Source organism: Mirounga leonina, unplaced genomic scaffold (genome assembly GCF_011800145.1).
Source record: "Mirounga leonina isolate KUSES-001 unplaced genomic scaffold, KU_Mleo_1.0 Mir_117, whole genome shotgun sequence".
Classification (NCBI taxonomy): domain Eukaryota; kingdom Metazoa; phylum Chordata; class Mammalia; order Carnivora; family Phocidae; genus Mirounga; species Mirounga leonina.
This window is the reverse complement of record NW_023270274.1, coordinates 2,499,988-2,519,159: the sequence shown is the minus strand read 5'-3', so window position 1 is coordinate 2,519,159 and position 19,172 is coordinate 2,499,988. Positions and strand designations below refer to the sequence as shown.

The following is a 19,172-nucleotide window of genomic DNA, read 5'->3' as shown; positions in this document are numbered from 1 at the left end:
CTTTCTGGAAGATACCCTGCCCTGGGATGGCTAGCAACAATTTAATTATAATTCATTCTTATTCCCTAATAAGAATTAACTTGATTCTTAATTCTTATACATGGCAGTGAATGCCACCACATACACACATCTCACTAAACTCCCGTGAAATAGATTTCCAATTCAACTTCTCCTGAGCCAAATCTCAGAAACGTCCATAGCCATTCTAACACAAAGTCAAGCCAAGGAGAAATATGACACAGGGAAGTGTGAGTGCAGAGACAAGTCACGTGTAGGGATATTGTCTTTGCAAATTTCCTGAGAACATGTGACAATGAAAACCCATAAAGGGTCCTTACGAGAGCCTTGGAAGGGTTCCATTTAAATGAGGGGTCCTGAGGGGGGAAAGATGGCGGAGGAGTAGGGGACCCTATTTCAACTGGTCCCTGGAATTGAGCTGGATATCTACCAGACCACTCTGAGCACCCACGAAACCAGCCTGAGATGTAAGAAGATCTGGATCTCTATAAACAGAATATCGCAGGCGGTTGGTTTTGAGGTACGAAGCGGGGAGCCCTGATTCCGCGGGCAGATATTGGAGGATAAACGGCAGCGGGAGGGTGCCTGGCCATGGGGATCCTACACCAAAGGTGAGCGACAGCCTCGCGTGCTGCAGACGGGGCACTGACTCGCAGACCGGTAGCTTCGGGAAAGGACTTTAGGGCAGCCCCCGGGGTGGAGGACCAGATCGGCGGGGTCGTGCGCACGCGAACCGCAGCCACCCGGACAGAAACCCGGAGCGACGGTCGCATGCATGCGAACTGCAGCCTCCGAGACGAAAACCCGGTGTGCCGGGGTCCCGCCAGTGAACTGCAACCCCCGGGGTGAAATTCCTGAGTGGCGGAGTCGCGCATACGCGAACGGCAGTCCCCGGGACAGAACCCCAAGCGGCAGAGTCGTGCGCGCCTGAACCGGGAGCGGCTGGCAGTTTTAGAAGCACAACAGGCAGAGACGTGCCCCGCCCGACCTGGAGGCAGGACTGGGGGCGCTGCGGAGGGGCGCACAACCCAGGACGCTGCAGTTTATAGCAGCACAGACAGAAATGGAGACAGTGTGGCCTGGAGAGCTCACTAAAGAACAGACTGAGGTCTCTCTGCTCTGAGGCAGAGGGTTGGAAACGGTCTCTTCTGCTCTGACTCACGGAAGAGACGTGGAAAGCCGCCAGGGAAAGGCACCAGAGAACAAAAGCCCCAAAGACTGATTCCCACTGAGCCCATCCCCCGCCACAGGGGCGCAGGGCAACTCCGCCCAAACAGGGTTGCCTGAGTAACAGCGCGGCAGGCCCCTCCCGCAGAAGACAGGCTGGGAAAACAAGAGGCCAGCAACCCTAAGGTCCCAAAAAAACAGGTGCATCTTGCTTGGGTTCTGATCAATAATTTGGACTCTATACCTTCCCTCAAACACCCATCAACAGAATGACTAGGAGGAGGAGCCCCCAAAACAGAAGACTCAGAGATTATGACTTATGCTGCAGATTTACAAATGGATGCAGATATAACCAAGATGTCAGAGATGGAATTCAGGCTAGCAATTGTGAAGACAATGGCTAGAATGGAGAAATCAATTAATGGCAACATAGAGTCTCTAAGGGCAGAAATAAAAGGTGAATTGGCAGAACTTAAAAATGCCATCAATGAGATCCAATCCAATCTAGATAATCTAACAGCTAGGGTAACTGAGACAGAAGAGAGAATTAGTGATCTGGAAGACAGTATAATAGATAAAAAGGGAAAAGAGGAGGCCAGGGAAAACCAACTCAGAATCCATGAAAATAGAATCAGAGAAATAAGTGACACCATGAGGCGTTCCAATGTCAGAAAAATTGGAATCCCGAAGGGAGTGGAGAGAGAGAGAGGGCTAGATGTATTTGAGCAAATCGTAGCTGAGAACTTCCCTAATCTAGGGAATGAAACAAACATTCGAGTCCTAGAGGCAGAGAGGACCCCTCCTAAGATCAAGGAAAACAGGCCAACATCCTGGCATGTAATAGTAAAACGTGCAAATCTTAGAACCAAGGAAACCATCTTAAGGGCAGTTAGGGGGAAGAGATTCCTTACGTACAGAGGGAGGAACATCAAAATAACGTCAGACCTATCCAGAGAGACCTGACAAGCCAGAAAGGCCTGGAAAGACATATTCAGGGTACTAAATGAGAAGAACATGCAGCCAAGAATACTTTATCCGGCAAGGCTTTCATTTAGAATGGATGGAGAGATGCAGAGCTTCCACGACCAGCAGAAGTTGAAAGAATATGTGACCACTAAGCCAGCCCTGCAAGAAATATTAAGGGGGGTTCTATAAAAGGAGAAAGACCCCAAGAGTGATCTACAACAGAAATTTACAGGGACAACCTATAAAAGCAACGTCTTCACAGGCAACATGATAACAATTAATTCATATCTTTCAATAATCACTCTCAACGTGAATGGTCTAAATGCTCCCATAAAACGGCACAGGGTTGCAGATTGGATAAAAAGACAGGACCCATCCATATGCTGCCTACAAGAGACTCATTTTGAACCTAAAGATACATCCAGACTGAAAGTGAAGGGATGGAGATCTATCTTCCATGCCAGCGGACCTCAAAAGAAAGCTGGGGTAGCAATTCTTATATCAGACAAATTAGATTTTAAACTAAAGTCTGTAATAAGAGACACAGAAGGACACTCTATCATTCTTAAAGGGTCTATCCAACAAGGAGATCGAACAATTGTAAATATCTATGCCCCCAACATGGGAGCAGCCATATACATAAGCCAACTGTTAACCAAAGTAAAGAGTCATATTGATAACAATACGTTAATTGTAGGAGACCTCAATACTCCACTCTCAGCAATGGACAGATCATCTAAGCAGAAAATCAACAAGGAAACAAGAGCTTTGAATGATACATTGGACCGGATGGACCTCATAGATATTTAGAGAACATTCCACCCTAAAACAACAGAATACTCATTCTTCTCAAGCACGCATGGAACTTTCTCCAGAATAGACCACATACTGGGTCACAAATCAGGTCTCAACTGATACCAAAAGATTGAGATTATTCCCTGCATATTCTCAGACCACAATGCTTTAAAACTGGAACTCAATCACAAGAAAAAATTTGGCAGAAATTCAAACACTTGGAAGCTAAAGACCACTCTGCTCAAGAATGTTTGGGTCAACCAGGAAGTCAAAGACCTTAAACAATTCATGGAAACCAATGAGAATGAAAACACATCGGTCCAAAACCTATGAGATACTGCAAAGGCAGTCCTAAGGAGGAAATACATAGCCATCCAAGCCTCACTCAAAAAAATAGAAAAATCCCGAATTCACCAACTTTACACCTTAAAGAACTAGAGAAAAACCAACAAATGATGCCTAGGCCAAGCGTTAGAAGAGAAATAATTAAGATTAGAGCAGAAATCAATGAATTAGAAACCAGAAACACAGTAGATCAGATCAATGAAACTAGAAGCTGGTTCTTTGAAAGAATTAATAAGATTGATAAGCCACTGGCCAGACTTACCCAAAAGAAGAGAGAAAGGACCCAAATTAATAAAATTATGAATGAAAGGGGAGAGATCACGACTAACACCAAGGAAATAGAAACAATTATTAGAAATTATTATCAACAACTATATGCCAATAAACTGAGCAATCTGGATGAAATGGAGGCCTTCCTAGAAACCTATAAGCTGCCAAGACTGAAACAGGAAGAAATTGACAACCTGAATAGGCCAATAACCAGTAACGAGATTGAAGCAGTGATCAAAAACCTCCCAAAAAACAAGAGTCTAGGGCCTGATGGATTCCCTGGGGAATTCTACCAAACATTCAAAGAAGAAATAATACCTATTGTACTGAAGCTATTTCAAAAAATAGAAACAGAAGGAAAACTTCCAAATTCATTCTATGAGGCCAGCATTACCTTAATCCCCAAACCAGGCAAAGACTCCATCAAAAAGGAGAATTTCAGGCCGATATCCCTGATGAATATGGATTCTAAAATCGTCAACAAAATCCTAGCTAATAGGATCCAACAATACGTTAAAAGGATCATCCACCACGACCAAGTGGGATTTATCCCTGGGATGCAAGGGTGGTTCAACATTCGCAAATCAATCAGTGTGATAGAATACATTAAAAAGAGGAGGGAGAAGAACCATATGGTCCTCTCAATTGATGCAGGAAAAACATTTGACAAAATACAACATCCTTTCCTGATTAAAACTCTCCAGGTATAGGGATAGAGGGAACATTCCTCAAGCTCATATAATCCATCTATGAAAAACCCACAGTGAATATCATCCTCAATGGGGGAAAGCTGAGAGCCTTTCCCTTAAGATCTGGAACACGTCAAGGGTGCCCACTCTCACCACTGTTGTTCAACATAGTACTAGAAGTCCTAGCAACAGCAATCAGACAACAAAAAGAAATAAAAGGTATTCAAATTGGCAAAGAAGAAGTCAAACTCTCTCTTTTCGCAGACGACATGATACTTTATGTGGAAAATCCAAAAGACTCCACCCCCAAATTACTAGCACTCATCCAGCAATTCAGTAATGTGGCAGGATACAAAATCAATGCACAGAAATCAGTTGCTTTCTTATACACTAACAACGCAACTGTAGAAAGAGAAATTAGAGAAACAATTCCATTTACAATAGCACCAAAACCATAAGATACCTCGGAATAAACCTAACCAAAGAGGTAAAGGATCTATACTCTAGGAACTACAGAACACTCATGAAAGAAATTGAAGAAGACACAAAAAGATGGAAAAACAGTCCATGCTCATGGATCGGAAGAATAAACGTTGTTAAAATGTCTATGGTACCCAGAGCAATCTATACCTTCAATGCCATCCCAACCAAAATTCCAATGACATTTTTCAAAGTGCTGGAACAAACAATCCTAAAATTTGTATGGAATCAGAAAAGACCCCAAATCGCCAAGGAGATGTTGAAAAAGAAAAACAAAGCTGGGGGCATCACGTTGCCCGATTTCAAGCTATATTACAAAGCAGTAATCACGAAGACAGCATGGTACTGGCACAAAAACACACATACAGACCAATGGAACAGAATAGAGAACCCAGATATGGACCCTCAACTCTATGGTCAAATAATCTTTGACAAAGCAGGAAAAAACATGCAATGGAAAAAAGACAGTCTCTTCAATAAATGGTGCTGGGAAAATTGGACAACTATATACAGAATAATGAAACTCGGCCATTCTCTAACACCGTACACAAAGATAAACTCAAAATGGATGAAAGACCACAATGTGAGATAGGAATCCATCCAAATCCTAGAGGAGAACATAGGCAGTAACCTCTTCGACATTGGCCATAGCAACTTCTTTCAAGATACATCTCCAAAGGCAAGTGAAACAAAAGCAAAAATGAACTTTTGGGACTTCATCAAGATAAAAACTTCTGCAGAGCAAAGGAAACAGTCAACAAAACAAAGAGGCAACCCACAGAATGGGAGAAGATATTTGCAAAGGACACTACAGAATAAGGGCTGGTATCCAAGATCTCTAAAGAACTTCTCAAACTTAACACCCAAAAAACAAATAATCAAGTCAAAAAGTGGGCAGAAGACATGAACAGACACTTCTCTGAAGAAGACATACAAATGGCTAACAGACACATGAAAAAATGTTCATCATCATTAGCCATCAGGGAAATTCAAAGCAAAACCACATTGAGAGACCACCTTACACCAGTTAGAATGGCAAAAATGGACAAGGCAAGAAACAACAAATGTTGGAGAGGTTGTGGAGAAAGGGGAACCCTCTTACACTGTTGGTGGGAATGCAAGTTGGTACAGCCACTTTGGAAAACAGTGTGGAGGTGCCTCAAAAATTTAAAAATAGAGCTACCCTATGACCCAGCAATTGCACTACTGGGTATTTACCCCAAAGACACAGATGTAGTGAAAAGAAGGGCCATATGCACCCCAATGTTCATAGCAACAATGTCCACAATAGCCAAACTGTGGAAAGCGCCGAGATGCCCTTCAACAGATGAATGGATAAAGAAGATGTGGTCCATATATACAATGGAATATTACTCAGCCATCAGAAAAGATGAATACCCAACTTTTACATCAACATGGATGGAACTGGAGGAGATTATGCTAAGTGAAATAAGTCAAGCAGATAAAGTCAATTATCATATGGTTTCACTTATTTGTGGAACATAAGGAATAGCATGGAGGACATTAGGAGAAGGAAGGGAAAAATGAGGGGGCAGGAATTGGAGGGAGAGATGAACCATGAGAGACTATGGACCTGAGAAACGGGCAGAGTTTTGGAGGGGAGGGGGGAGGGGGGATTGCTTGGCCCAGTGATGGGTATTAGGGAGGGCAAGTACTGCATGGAGCACTGGGTGTTATATGAGAACGGTGGATCGTGGATCACTACATCAAAAACTAATGATGTATTGTATGGTGACTAACATAACATAATAAAATTTTTAAAAAAAAGAATGTAAAAAAAACCTAATTCCGTGGATAAATTTGATGATACATTTTTCTAAAAAAAATGAGGGGTCCTGAAGCTCAACTTTCATGGTAAATTCTTAGATCGTCATCTGTCAAACTGAAATGGCTGGGGCTGTACCAGTGGGGATTCTGAAGACAGCAGATGGTTCCTACAGGGGCATCTCCACAATAATGAGGAGACCACTGGAGGAATGTCTTTTTAATAGAGGGACCAGGCAGTGAGCTATGGCAGAGGCTCAGGAACAAGCTATAGTTCGGTACAAGGGCTTACCCAGAGTGCAAAGTCAGACAGGGCAAGGAGAGGTGTGACAATTCAGCCAGCCGAGGGGACCTGCATGATGTCCCTTCGTGGGACAAGAAGCAGGGATGAGCCCAGTAGGGAGCAAATCAAAGGGTGTGAAATTTTTTAAAAAGGGAAAAAGAGGGGTGCCTGGGTGGCTCAGATGGTTATGCATCTGCCTTCAGCTCAGGTCCTGATCTCCAGGTCCTGGAATCGAGCCCCATGACGGGCTCCTGGCTCAACTGGGAGTCAGCTTCTCCCTCTGCCTCTCCCTCCTGCTCATGCTCTCTCACTCTCTCTCTCAAATGAATAAATAAAATAAAATTTAAAAAGAGAGAAAAGAGTAACTTCATATGATTGCAGCAAATATCAGATCAGATAACATCTATCCCAGAGTCAGGTTCTGTTACTTCCTGGATGCGATAACCAGTGCCTGAGTTCTTAAGTGACTTTAGAGCAAAAGCAAAAAAAAAGAAAGAAAAAAATCACGGCATTTGATGGTAAGGGACTCCTAATAATATCATGCCAGAAGTCAAGCAAGACACTTTTTCTAATTACTGTTATTTTCTGCAAAACTCTTCTCAGTATCACATTTGCTGGTGAATGGTAAAATTCACAGAAGCACAAAAGTGTTCTCCAGCTCCCGAATTCTCTTTATGTAAGTATTAGAGGCAACCATCTCTAAAGGATCAGTGATCCCTGGTGCAGATTTGAAGATGTGCTAGGAATTAGGCCGAAAGAGCACATCCAGGTCAGGGTACCTAAGAACCACGTTGCACAACTAGGTAAAAAGGCCCTCAGGACCTGTGAGACTGGGTGGCTCACAATGGAGAATGCCTCCTGTCCTGGTCATCTAGGGCATCCTCGTCCGGGAAACTAGGGAGTGGGACCACGGCAGGGGATTCCAAAGTATGCACCACCAAGCAACACACGAGGTTCACCCTCCCTCGGAGCCCTGTGCCCCGTCATACACATTCAGAACCACTCCCCTTTCTCCAGGGGTGTGGACGTCACAAGGAGTCCACACTAGACAGAAAATGTTGGAAACCATTCAGGATCTCAAAGATTTCTTCTTGCTTCAAAAAATAGAAGGTCAAGATTCAAAATGTTGTAAAGACCTATTTTTTTTTTAAGGCCCAACTTTTTATCTTGATCAACATTGCATCTAAGGCAGAGCAGAAAACTTACCTTTATTTCAGATCAACAGATATTTATTATGTGTTTGGACTCTGCAAGGCATAGGTATAAAGAAATGATGCCTTTGATTCTTTCCAGTTTAAAATGCAAAGGAAAAAAAAAGACAGGTGTAGAAATTCTAAATTCCATGAAGACATAAAAATAATTCATAAGCAACTGCACAAGCCTGTACAATATTTCTCATATATAGAAAAATAAATACATCTAGCATTACTATTTCAAACTCTTGGAGAGCTAAACAGGTTCAGGGGAGGTAAAATTACAGAATATGCCATTTTTTTTCTGAAATCCTCAGCAAACAACCTTCTTCTTTCTCAGTGAAAAGCCAGCTACATCTCATACTATGTAATTAAAATAAGCACTTGTTCAAACATAGCCCAATTGTACTAGTTAATCCCTGTGCTGAGGAATGTTGTCCAGAACATGATAACATAATGAACCAAGGAGACATAGGAGTCACCCACAGGCTGGCTTTTGATTTCAAAAAAAACTTTCAGCAACAAAACCCTGGAGAAAAAAAAAAATCCAAAACAGTGGTTATAAAATATTCTTGAAATACATGTGACTTGGTATTAATTGCTTGGCAAAGTATGTGTCAAATTGTCCTGTGAAGAACTGACAAATTTTTTAAAGGCCTGGAAGAAAAAAAAATCAGGCATTATCCAGCAAAGGGAGGTCTGAAAACATAACTGAGTACAATAGTCAAGACTAAAGGGGGTTTCATAAATCACTGTTAAGTGGCATCTGACAGATACAGCTTCTGAACCACAGGCCGGGCCTCTGGCTTGTCCTTCATGAAGGCCCGAGCTAACACCAATATTTAGCTCTGTCTCCCCAAATCGTACAAGACTGAATGGGAAGCATGCCCCGAATTATCCCTCTCTGTGTTGGTAATCAAGATCATGGCACAAAAGACCCCTTGAGGGTCTCAGATTTAACCATTGCTCTTTCATTCAGTCTGCAAACAAACACAATTTACAAAAAAAAAAAAAAAAAAAAAAAAAAAAAACCTTCAGGTTTGGTCATATTGGGGCAATGGGAGAAATTGCACTTATAAATATTTACTAAATTCTAGAAACATAATCCTATCCTTTCGCATAGACTATCATTACTGGTAGGAGTATTATTATTCATTGTGTTTTGAGGTCAGAGGTCAATTTTACCTTCAATTTTAATCTCATTTTACACAGGAGGTAACTGGCTTGGAGAAGTCATCAGCCTGGCCTCAGGTCACACAGTCATGCTGAGTGACAAGCTTGCATTCAAATCTAAGCCATTCAAGTTAAAATGTCTATGTGTTTTCCATTAGTAAAATAACCCTTGCAAAATTTCAAGTAGGTAACAGTAAAAGAAGTGTGGTTTGTACTTTAACACCACCAAAATACCTAAAATATTACCCCGGTGGTTGCTTCTCCCAGACAAAGCATTCATTTTACATGCCTGAGAGTAGCAAAGGGACGTGGATCATCTATAAGGAGCTCTGGAAGGCCAGGAGGTCAACATTTGCCCTGGCTCTGTATTACCACGTGTGCAAAAGGTAAGAGGTTACAGGACCCCACATTCAGTACTAGGCTACTCCTAGCAGAGGTGTACTTTGTAAGTATAAACTTAATGGAAGCCATTCTGTCCTTTGTCTCTGGACACAGATGTCCTGCTGGCTCTAGGACCCTAGAGGGTAGATAAGATGCTACTTCTGTTGATACTAATTGGTAGGCCCTTGTGGTGGAATCTCTTTGAAATGCAGTATATTAAAGTATTTGACTATTTGGAAGACATACCTATGTTCAAATCGACACTCCTCAAGGTCACTAGCTGTGCTACAGATATGAATTATTCTAGAGTTAATGCTATCATCTGTGAATTAACAACCAGGCATAACTCACATGAACATGAAATGATACATAAAGTGATTAACAGAGTGCATGGCACGAACAGTTACTGTGATTGTCAGAATGACATTGGCTCTTTGACCCACACCTCAAACTGACCTGACTTCCACCTGTGGCTTCTCCCCTTGGCAAACTTACGTTGGCCGTAGGGCTCCTGGCTAACACACTGTCTCTCTACCCCTTACTGTTCTGCCATTCAACTGTTGTACTTACCCGAGTCTGAGTTCCCTGGTGGTAGAGATACCCAACTGTCCAACAGACCAGTCTCTAAGATCTTGAGACGAGCCCTCAATAAAGTAGTAAATGCCATAAAGCGAATCTGCTTTTTTGAAAAACATCTCCAATATGTACTTAAGATCCATTTATTAGATGCTTAAAAAAAAAAGACATTTCACCTTTATCTGAGAATAAATTCGTTACTATTTTCATGACTAAAGTTCTGCAAAGACAACTGAACCCCTTCATTATCTTAGAATCTAAGGACTTGGTAATACCATCTTTGAAGATAACTTTCCAGTCTTCCCCATGCTGTCAGGAGCAGTCAAGCTGAATACAGGTGGAAACACGGGCCACATAGGAGTGTAGACAGCGTGAGTGCAGGGGCAGAATCAGACGGGCTCCCAGAGACAAAGGAATGTCTCTTAGCACTTCACTTCTTCCCTGAAGAAGTGTTTCAGCGCTGTAGTGGAATGCCCCCCAGAATGGGACATCAGGCCGTTTTTACAGCATCTACATGAATAGTTTCTGTACCTTTAGCCCTTGCCAGGTTCAAAGTTCCTAGAGAGATGGTAGACGGACATAAGAAAGACAGGGATGGAGAGCTCTTGTGTGTACAGAATTCTCATATTTGGGTCATAACATTCCTAAAAGCCCAAATTTTACAGAAAAGGAGTAAAAGTATCTTTCACTGGTCACTGAAACTCCCTAAATATTTCCACTTCACATGAAAGTGAGCTCACTCACGGAGGCGTCCCGCTGAGGCCGCCCCTGTCCTGGCTTGGTCACTCTTTCTTCATAGCAGGAGTAACTCTTTCAAGAGGACCTCTGCCTCTTCAAGTGAGTCTGAAACAGGGCTCAGGATGCTTATTTGGGGCCCCCGGGGGTGGCATCACCCTGTGGAAGGGTCAATCCACAAAAAGCTAGCTCAATCCTGAAGACTTTACAACTGGGTGCAGGGCTCCTGGGAAACATCCTGCTGTTAAAGATGGAAAGTGGGGGGCAGAGGCACCTGGTCCTGATACTGTCCCCCAGCCCTGTGACACTGAGCAAACCCACCAAGAGTTACGGACCTCGGTTCCTCCTATATAAACTTGGAATTCTGGTGACTGCCCTGTCTGCCACAGAGACTTATGTGCTGATGACCTAATATTATACATGAAAAAACCTTTGAAAAGTAGAAAGGTACAGTTGTTACCACTATTAATGCTATCGTTGTTATATCCATAATAAACGAGTGCATATTACAACATTACATGGAGATTGCAATCAAATACAGTGCAACCATCAACTCTTACATCTGCACAGAGGTCGCATGTGTATTATTCTAAAATTCAACCAGGGAGCACTTTTGCCAGGCACACGTTATTCTAACAATGATGAAATCTGCATGTGACATGTAGTGATTATGATAGACCCCACAGCTTACACCAGAAACGACATAATTGCTGTACCAAGGACCTTAACTCGTTGAAAATATGTCACCACTTTTCTCTCCTCTGAATAGGTACTTAACTATGGAGAGTGGACTTTGGTTCTAAACACATGTTTTCATAGAATAAGAAGAATGTTCACATGATGTATTGCTACCAACTTACGCTCAGGCAGTCATAAATCTTTTTAATTCAAGTCCTAGATGGAAAGAGAACTACAGAAGTAATTTGCCAGAGAAAGAACTCAGAGCTCTGACATAAATAACTTCAAGTAGCCTAAGGTACGGAGTCCAGAAAAGCTTCCTGTATCCCTTGCGAGGTGTGTAATAATCATCATTGCTGCCACGTAAACAGAAATGAGCTGTGACACTGGGAGAGAACACAGAAGTAATTCATAGAACCACAGGACCAGAAGGAGCCATAAGGGCCCAGCTACCCCCATCCTCTTCACACTCACCAAAAACCCCCCAAACTGCTTACACAACTCCAACAGGAGAAAATGCATCCTCCCCCAAGATACTACAATTTGTTTTCTCATAGATCTGAGATCTCAAAGAACATACTTCCTCCTTAGACTTCAAATCTGTCTCTTTTTAGCATCTTCCAATCATCTGAGGCAAAACACACAAAACATCTAATCTCTCTGCCACGAGAAAATCTTTCAACTATTTGCAAACAGATAGTCACAGTTCCTGGATTACCTCTATTCACAGCCAAAGTCACTGCTGCCTACAAGCAGCTCTTTAATACTCTCAGATGAATCCCTTGCACCCCTTGGGCATTTCTCTCTGAACAATCTATTTTTTATATCTCACTTAAAAACTAATGGCCTGGAATGCATGCTTTCTTGTTGGATCTTGGGAAGCCAAAGTAGGGAAATATTCCCACGAACACAGAAAAAAAAAAGTGATAAATTATATGTTACAAAATAACATTTTCAAGTCACTTAGAGGACTATGAAAACAATGAGGAATTGGTGGATTAAAACTTCCAGGGAGAAGGGGCGCCTGGGTGGAGTCATTAAGCATCTGTCTTCGGCTCAGGTCATGATCCCAGGGTCCTGGGATCGAGCCCCACATTGGGCTCCCTGCTCCACGGGAAGCCTGCTTCTCCCTCTCCCGCTCCCCCTGCTTGTGTTCCCTCTCTCGCTGTATCTCTCTCTGTCAAATAAATAAAATCTTTAAAAAAAAAATTTCCAGGGAGGGAGACCCATTCACAGACGAGCTCATGATAACCAGCTCTTTTCTCTGGGAGACATTTGCCAGTTTTGAACATGGGTTTGGGTTGGGTCCAGACAGATGTCTGTCACTGTTGGAAAGAGAAACTAGTGAACAGTTGCAAGTCTAGAACGACAAACTGGAAGGCCTCAAATAGTCATCTGGTTTTCACTAAAGACATTTGCAAAATCCTGAGGCTGGCTGAGAGGTTCTAAAACTTAGCCTGAAATCTCCTGATTCTCACAGTGCTCAGGACCCTATGACATCCCAGGAAAACAGTCCTGCAAAATAAATCATGCATGAGGTAAAATCTCTAGAGGGAGCCAATTAACACTAAAGATCAACAGCAAAGACTGAGCTGGGGCACCCGTTGAAAATGAATATCCAGCTGATGGGGACTCAGGTTTGGCTCCCAGAAAAGGCCATTTCTGGAGGACAGGAGAACACAGGCAAAAATTTGGAATTCCTTTGAAAACAGACATGTCTTCTCGGCAAGACATCAAATTAGAAACTCTCTGAAGACAAGCATCACCAGAGTCTAAATAAGTCTTTAATACATTCCCCAGAATATAACTAGAAATGACTAAGCATGCAAAGAGGCAAGACTATATGATAAATAAAAATGAAAAGGAAAGTAAAAAGAAACAATAGACCCCAGGGATGCCTGGGTGGCTCCATTAGTTAAGCATCCAACTCTTGATTTAGGCTCAGGTCATGATCTCAGGTTCGTGAGATTAAGCCCCGAGTCGGACTCCACACTGAGCTTGGAGCCTGATTGGGACTCTCTCTCTCCCTCTACCCCTCCCTACCCCCCCCCCCTTTTAAGGAAGGAAGGAAGGAAACAATAGACCCCAACATGATCAAGATACTGGAATTAATATAAAGGAAGAACGGTGAGAAATATATTCCAAAATATTTCAAAAGATGAACCAAAGATGTAATAGACACCAAAATTTTACCATATAATTGGAATCTATAAAAAAGTACCTAAATGATAATCTAGATCTAAAATATATAAGCCAGGAAATTTACCTCAATAAATGAATGTAAAAGTATAGGAAATGCAGTAAGAGAAACAATGTGACCTAGAAGGCAGGTAAAGTAGCAAGTACCCCAGCTGACTCACAATGACATTGCAGAAGACAAAGAAAGCACATGGAAGAGGGTGTAACAAAAACATGGGACACACTCACTACCATGATCTCTTTATCCCATTGCGGCAACATAGTAATATTTATCATGGATTCTCAACAAGAGTTACAATTATAATTAAATACCTAGAGACACCATAGACCTCATTTTGTCTTACCTGTCTGCCATCTAAGTAATGGAGTTATTATAAACTCTAGCCAGCATTTCATAAATCTGTGCTCCTGCACAGAAAAATATCTTCAAGTAACAAAAACAATTGGAGGTGATTATGGTATTTTAATCATTTGCCACTTAAGGAAGCTCTTCCTGTCTGGTGTTACCTTTAAGCATTTTTTTCCTGCATGGGGAGGCAGGACAGGATCCAGCGATACTCTGCTGATGGTGGAGAATTTCAAGGAAGATACATTGAGAATATTCACTAGTTTTGCTTATAGCTAAGATTATTATAATAATCTTCAGAGGGAGAGAGTCATTTTTACCAGCAAGCACCCAGGTGCTAAAATGATGTTTGCAGCATGTATAAATCAGCTTACCACAGCTTTGCTTACCCCATACTGACACGAACCATCTCTTTAAAGAGTGGATCATAAGCTTAAAACAAAAATGCTATCGCAAAGGTGGTTCAGGCTTAAAGTCAGGAAAATTATTTCCTCCTCCAAACGATACAGGAAATCATTTAAGAAAGCAACTGATCCACTCAGTAAAGAATGGGAAGTAGTATGACTCCAACTTGATTACTGCTGCAATTAACCATCCCTTCTCTGGAAGCTTGGGACTCTCTTCTACAAGTTAATAAATTATTTCTCTTGTCATGCCAATTATAAAAGATGTATTTCTACACTTCTAAGTTATTGATAAGAAATGAGTTCTATGTTTCAAAGTTATCTACTTCTTTAGTTATCTGCAACAATTTTCAAACTTTTTGTTGCAGATATTCTTTCAAGCGCATCTAATCTTGGCTGGCATTTAATCATGCTCAAAAACTAATTCTTTCTCAGGTTTAGTCTTGGATTCCATTTTTGCTTTTTAATGACCACCATATGTTGTACATTTCGTGAGTCCTACTGTGCTCTTGAAGGGTCCCGACATTATTAATGCTGATCCTATGAAAAGAACAGCATTCGAGATCCCAAAAGTTCTGATACTGATAAACCCAGAAAAGACACAAAGGTTCCAAGTGTTAAGAACACTAGCAATAAGCCTTTAAGTGGGACAGCCTGAAAAGAATACAATTTAAATTTTGCTGTCAGATCCCAGTCCATAATTAAATTGAGGGATGTCTATATTTATCTTGTTTCATCCTTAAATAATTCATCAATATGTTTCTTTGTTTTATTTAGTATCTTATGACTATCCCTGATAACCCTTAGAACTACAATACTTCTTTCTATGGAAGCCTTACTTCTCTGATCATTGCTTTAATAATTTAAGCCACTATTTACAATCTAGATTATTCATCATTATGTAAGATCCAACCTACTAACTAACCTAGTAATTTTTTAACTTTTCTCCTTAAGATTCATGTAGAATGTAATACCTTAGAAATAGAGATCATGCTTCACTCAATCTCATCCTCTGTTGCGCCAGATATGGCACCTTAGAAATAACAGGCATTTTTATTTAATGAACTTAACTTCATTGAAAATCATTTATACTTTTGCATCAGACTATGCTTATGGACTCATATTTAAAGCCAGTGTGTATGTGTCAAATAAAATGCTTTTCAGAGACAAGTAATAAAATTATATTGAGAAAGAAATGGAAATAGCATTTAGTGTCTAGTTTACATCCCAAACACTGTAACAGATCTGTGCCTATGTGGTACCATATAGTCTGTATTAGAAAATTGACAGTGTATAATATTATCTGCCTTCCACATATGGAAGACTAAGGTTCAAAATGTTAAGTGCTTTGCCCAAGGCTGCATGCCTTTGGCAGATCCTGCATATTCTGACTCCAAAGCCTGTATTTCTTTTCACTGTGGAAATTTGTTTCCCAATGTGCAGTTATAGAAAGAGAGAGAGAGGGAGGGAGAGAAAGGGAGAGAAAGACAGGGAGAAAGGGAAAAAAAGAGGGAGGGGAGAGAGAGAGGGAGAGGTAGAGAGAGGGGAAGGAGAGAGAGGGAGGGGGGAGAAGAAGGAGAGAGGGAGGGAGGGAGGGAGGTGAGAGGGAGAGAGGGAGTGAGAGAGAAGGAGGGAGGGAGGGAGGGTGGCTGGAAGGCACAGTGGAAATGTGGTGAGGAAATGGAACAGTTGGGAAGGCTCCCCATCGGTACCATCCTGTGGCTTTTCCACCCCCGCTGGTCTCTGAGAACACAGGCTGCGCAGACAAGTCGGGATGAACGCCTCCACCCCACCCCCCAAACTGCTCAGCCTGATACTCTCCGTGGTCTCTGGTGCTCTAAGGCAATCTTCGCTGACTATTAGGAAAATTATAGTATTTCAGTGAAAATTTCTTTGTGACAAGTGAACAAACCAAAAGAGAAGAGAAGGAAAAGATAATGAAAATGTTCCAATTTGAGAAAAATAAGGCAGTAAGTACTGCATCCGTTATGTCATTGAGGAAGGAAGGGAAATGAAAACGGTGTCTCTCTCCGAGCAGAATTCCTGATCAGGCCACAACTTTGTAATGAGATAGGATGACAGGACTTAATCTGTGTAGCATTACCCTTGCCTACCAACGGCTTCCAAATATTCTCCCTCTTCCTTTCCTCCCTCCCTCCCTCTCTCTCTTTCTTTCTTTTTTTTTTCTTTTCTCTCTCTTTCTCCTTCTTTCCTTTTTTCTTTCATTGTTTTAATAAATCACATTCTCTGAATCATTAAGAAAACCCCACAAATTTTTTTCAAGAGTTTTTTTGGTTTGTCTTACACTCTATTCACTCAACACTTACTATTTTGGAGATCCTGAACCAATCACTTAACTCCTTTCAATCTTTAGTTTTCTCATGTGTAAAACACAAGATATCAACAACAATGGCCTTGACAGCAATGATAGTACCCCTATCTCACAGAGTTTGGATGAAAATGAAATAGGGTGTATTAATCCCCTGGTCTAGGGCTGACACTAGTAACTTTTCTATAAATGCATGAGAGAAGGCAGAAAAGGAGAAATAGCCTTAAAATAAATTTTAGATGGATAATTTCAAAAATCATTGCTTAAAGATTTGATATGCATGTGTTAAATATTGTTTAATGCTCCATATGGTGTCTACTTATGACCAAAGTCACTATCTGGCAAGGTCTGCACAGGAGCTTCTAAAATTTTATTTCCCCATAAGTTTTGACTATGAGCTCAGCGTTTCAGTCAAGCTAGATGTAGTTAGCATTGATAGCTGCTTAGAGCTACATTTTTAGACCCAGTTTTAGAGAAGAAAAGCCTAATAAAGTCTGAAGAGTAGTCAGTTATCATCATGCTAGAAGACATTATTTCCTTGGTGAAAATAAACTCATGCAAAGACCAGTCTAATGAAAACCATAGTCCCAAGGCATAGCATTGATGGCCATTGTGTGTGGTTCTCCATCAGTCAAAGTCAGAAATTATCCACACACACATCACACATCTGCAAGGAGCAAACAATTTCATACAGCCTCATGGCTTTATAGGCTTTTTAAAATACCTAATTGCAATAAAGAATGCGATAAAGCTCTTTTTTTTCTTTTAATACCAATTATACTCTTTTACTATTATCTAGCAACATAAACTGAACACAATCCTATGGTAACTAAACTAGAATCCCATATGTGATAATCACTAACTCTATTTATAAATTTCCAACTAAAGGAAAACAATGTATATTATTTATCTCTAAATAAAAACCATTCAGAGGTATTAGTTCATTTTTCTCCTATAAGAAAGGAAGAAAAAATGTTTTTCTTGGCTTTATCTGTGATACAGAACTTTATAAACGGATATGTAAAGGGATTTGCATGCTAACACAACTCAAATTCATCAATAAACATTCATCTGAAGCTTTTACAAGAGGCAGCTGGTAACGGGGAGTCATCCGGCTAGGTCTAGAAAGTCAAAGTTGACCCAAAGTTATCGTCTGGAACCACAAATCCAGCTCTTACAGTTTGAACTGCAATATTCTCTTCTGTATTAGGAATAACCTTTTTTTATTTCTTTGTTCGGTTTGGTTGGTTTGGTTTCTGGTGTGTGTAGTTTAATTTATTGGGTGGTCAGTCGCCATTTGAAGGCAGAAAGGAAGACTGCAGGCAAATTTTCCAGTACTAAAATCCAAATACGGGGAAATATCAAAGTCTATGAGAATGGTCTCTTGAAATATCGCAGGTATAAGTTCAATGAATCAGAGCGGGAGACAAACCATGAGAGACTATGGACTCCAGAAACGAACTGAGGGTTTCAGAGGGGAGGGGGGTTGGAGGATGGGTAAGCCCGGTGATGGGTATTGGGGAGGGCACGTATTGAATGGAGCACTGGGTGTCGTGTGCAAACAATGAATCATGGAACACTACATCGAAAACTAATGATGTAATGTATGGTGACTAACATAACATAAGAAAATTAAATAAATATATAAATAAAAATAAATTTTAAAAATAAATAAAAAATTAAAAAATTAAAATAAATAACTAAATACTATTCGAGACCTGTGAGACTTTCAGAAAGCGATGCCTCTGTAAGTTTGAGATTCGCCCAATTGACAGACAATGGGAAGGAAACTTTTATTTTGGGGGGGTATAGGTGACACACACTGTTACATTAGTCTCTGGTGCACAATGTGGCAATTCCGTTTCTCTAGACAGTCGGCTGTGCTCACCGCAGAGCACACGCGAAGCTCCCCTTTGTCCCCACACTCCATTAGAGAAGCAAAAGGTGATGCTCAGGTGCCACCAGGGAGGCAGCAATGCCTTGCCGGTGTGCGGGCATCAGGCCCAACGGCCTCTTCCATCCTTGTCAAGGGGACGGCTCACCTTCTCTCCTTTCATACAACACAGTTTACGCTTTTTTAAATAAGAAAAGCTGTTAGAAATCCACCTGTGTAAACCAAAACCACTCTGTAAGCTGCAGTCTCTGTCCAGTATCTCATTTGGAGCTGGAAACACGGACATTGAAAGAGAAGGATGGAAAACTCATCCAGGCTCTGAGCCTTGGAGGCGGCAAGCACTAAACAGGCTCGTTCTCTGTTGTGTCGAACATCATCTTCCCAATAACATAGTGGTGCTGGTACTGTGGTCCTCATCTGAGATGCAGGAAACCCAAGTTCCAGAAGCATGGACAATTTCCTCAGA

General features: G+C 41.3%; 1 non-coding gene across 1 annotated transcript; it reads right to left on the bottom strand.

Annotated features, from left to right (window-relative positions):
• Positions 1 to 18,751: 18,751 nt before the first annotated feature.
• Positions 18,752 to 18,876, bottom strand: LOC118007310. The gene has a single exon (XR_004678371.1). It is a non-coding gene; the product is annotated as a U6atac minor spliceosomal RNA (small nuclear RNA).
• Positions 18,877 to 19,172: the final 296 nt, after the last annotated feature.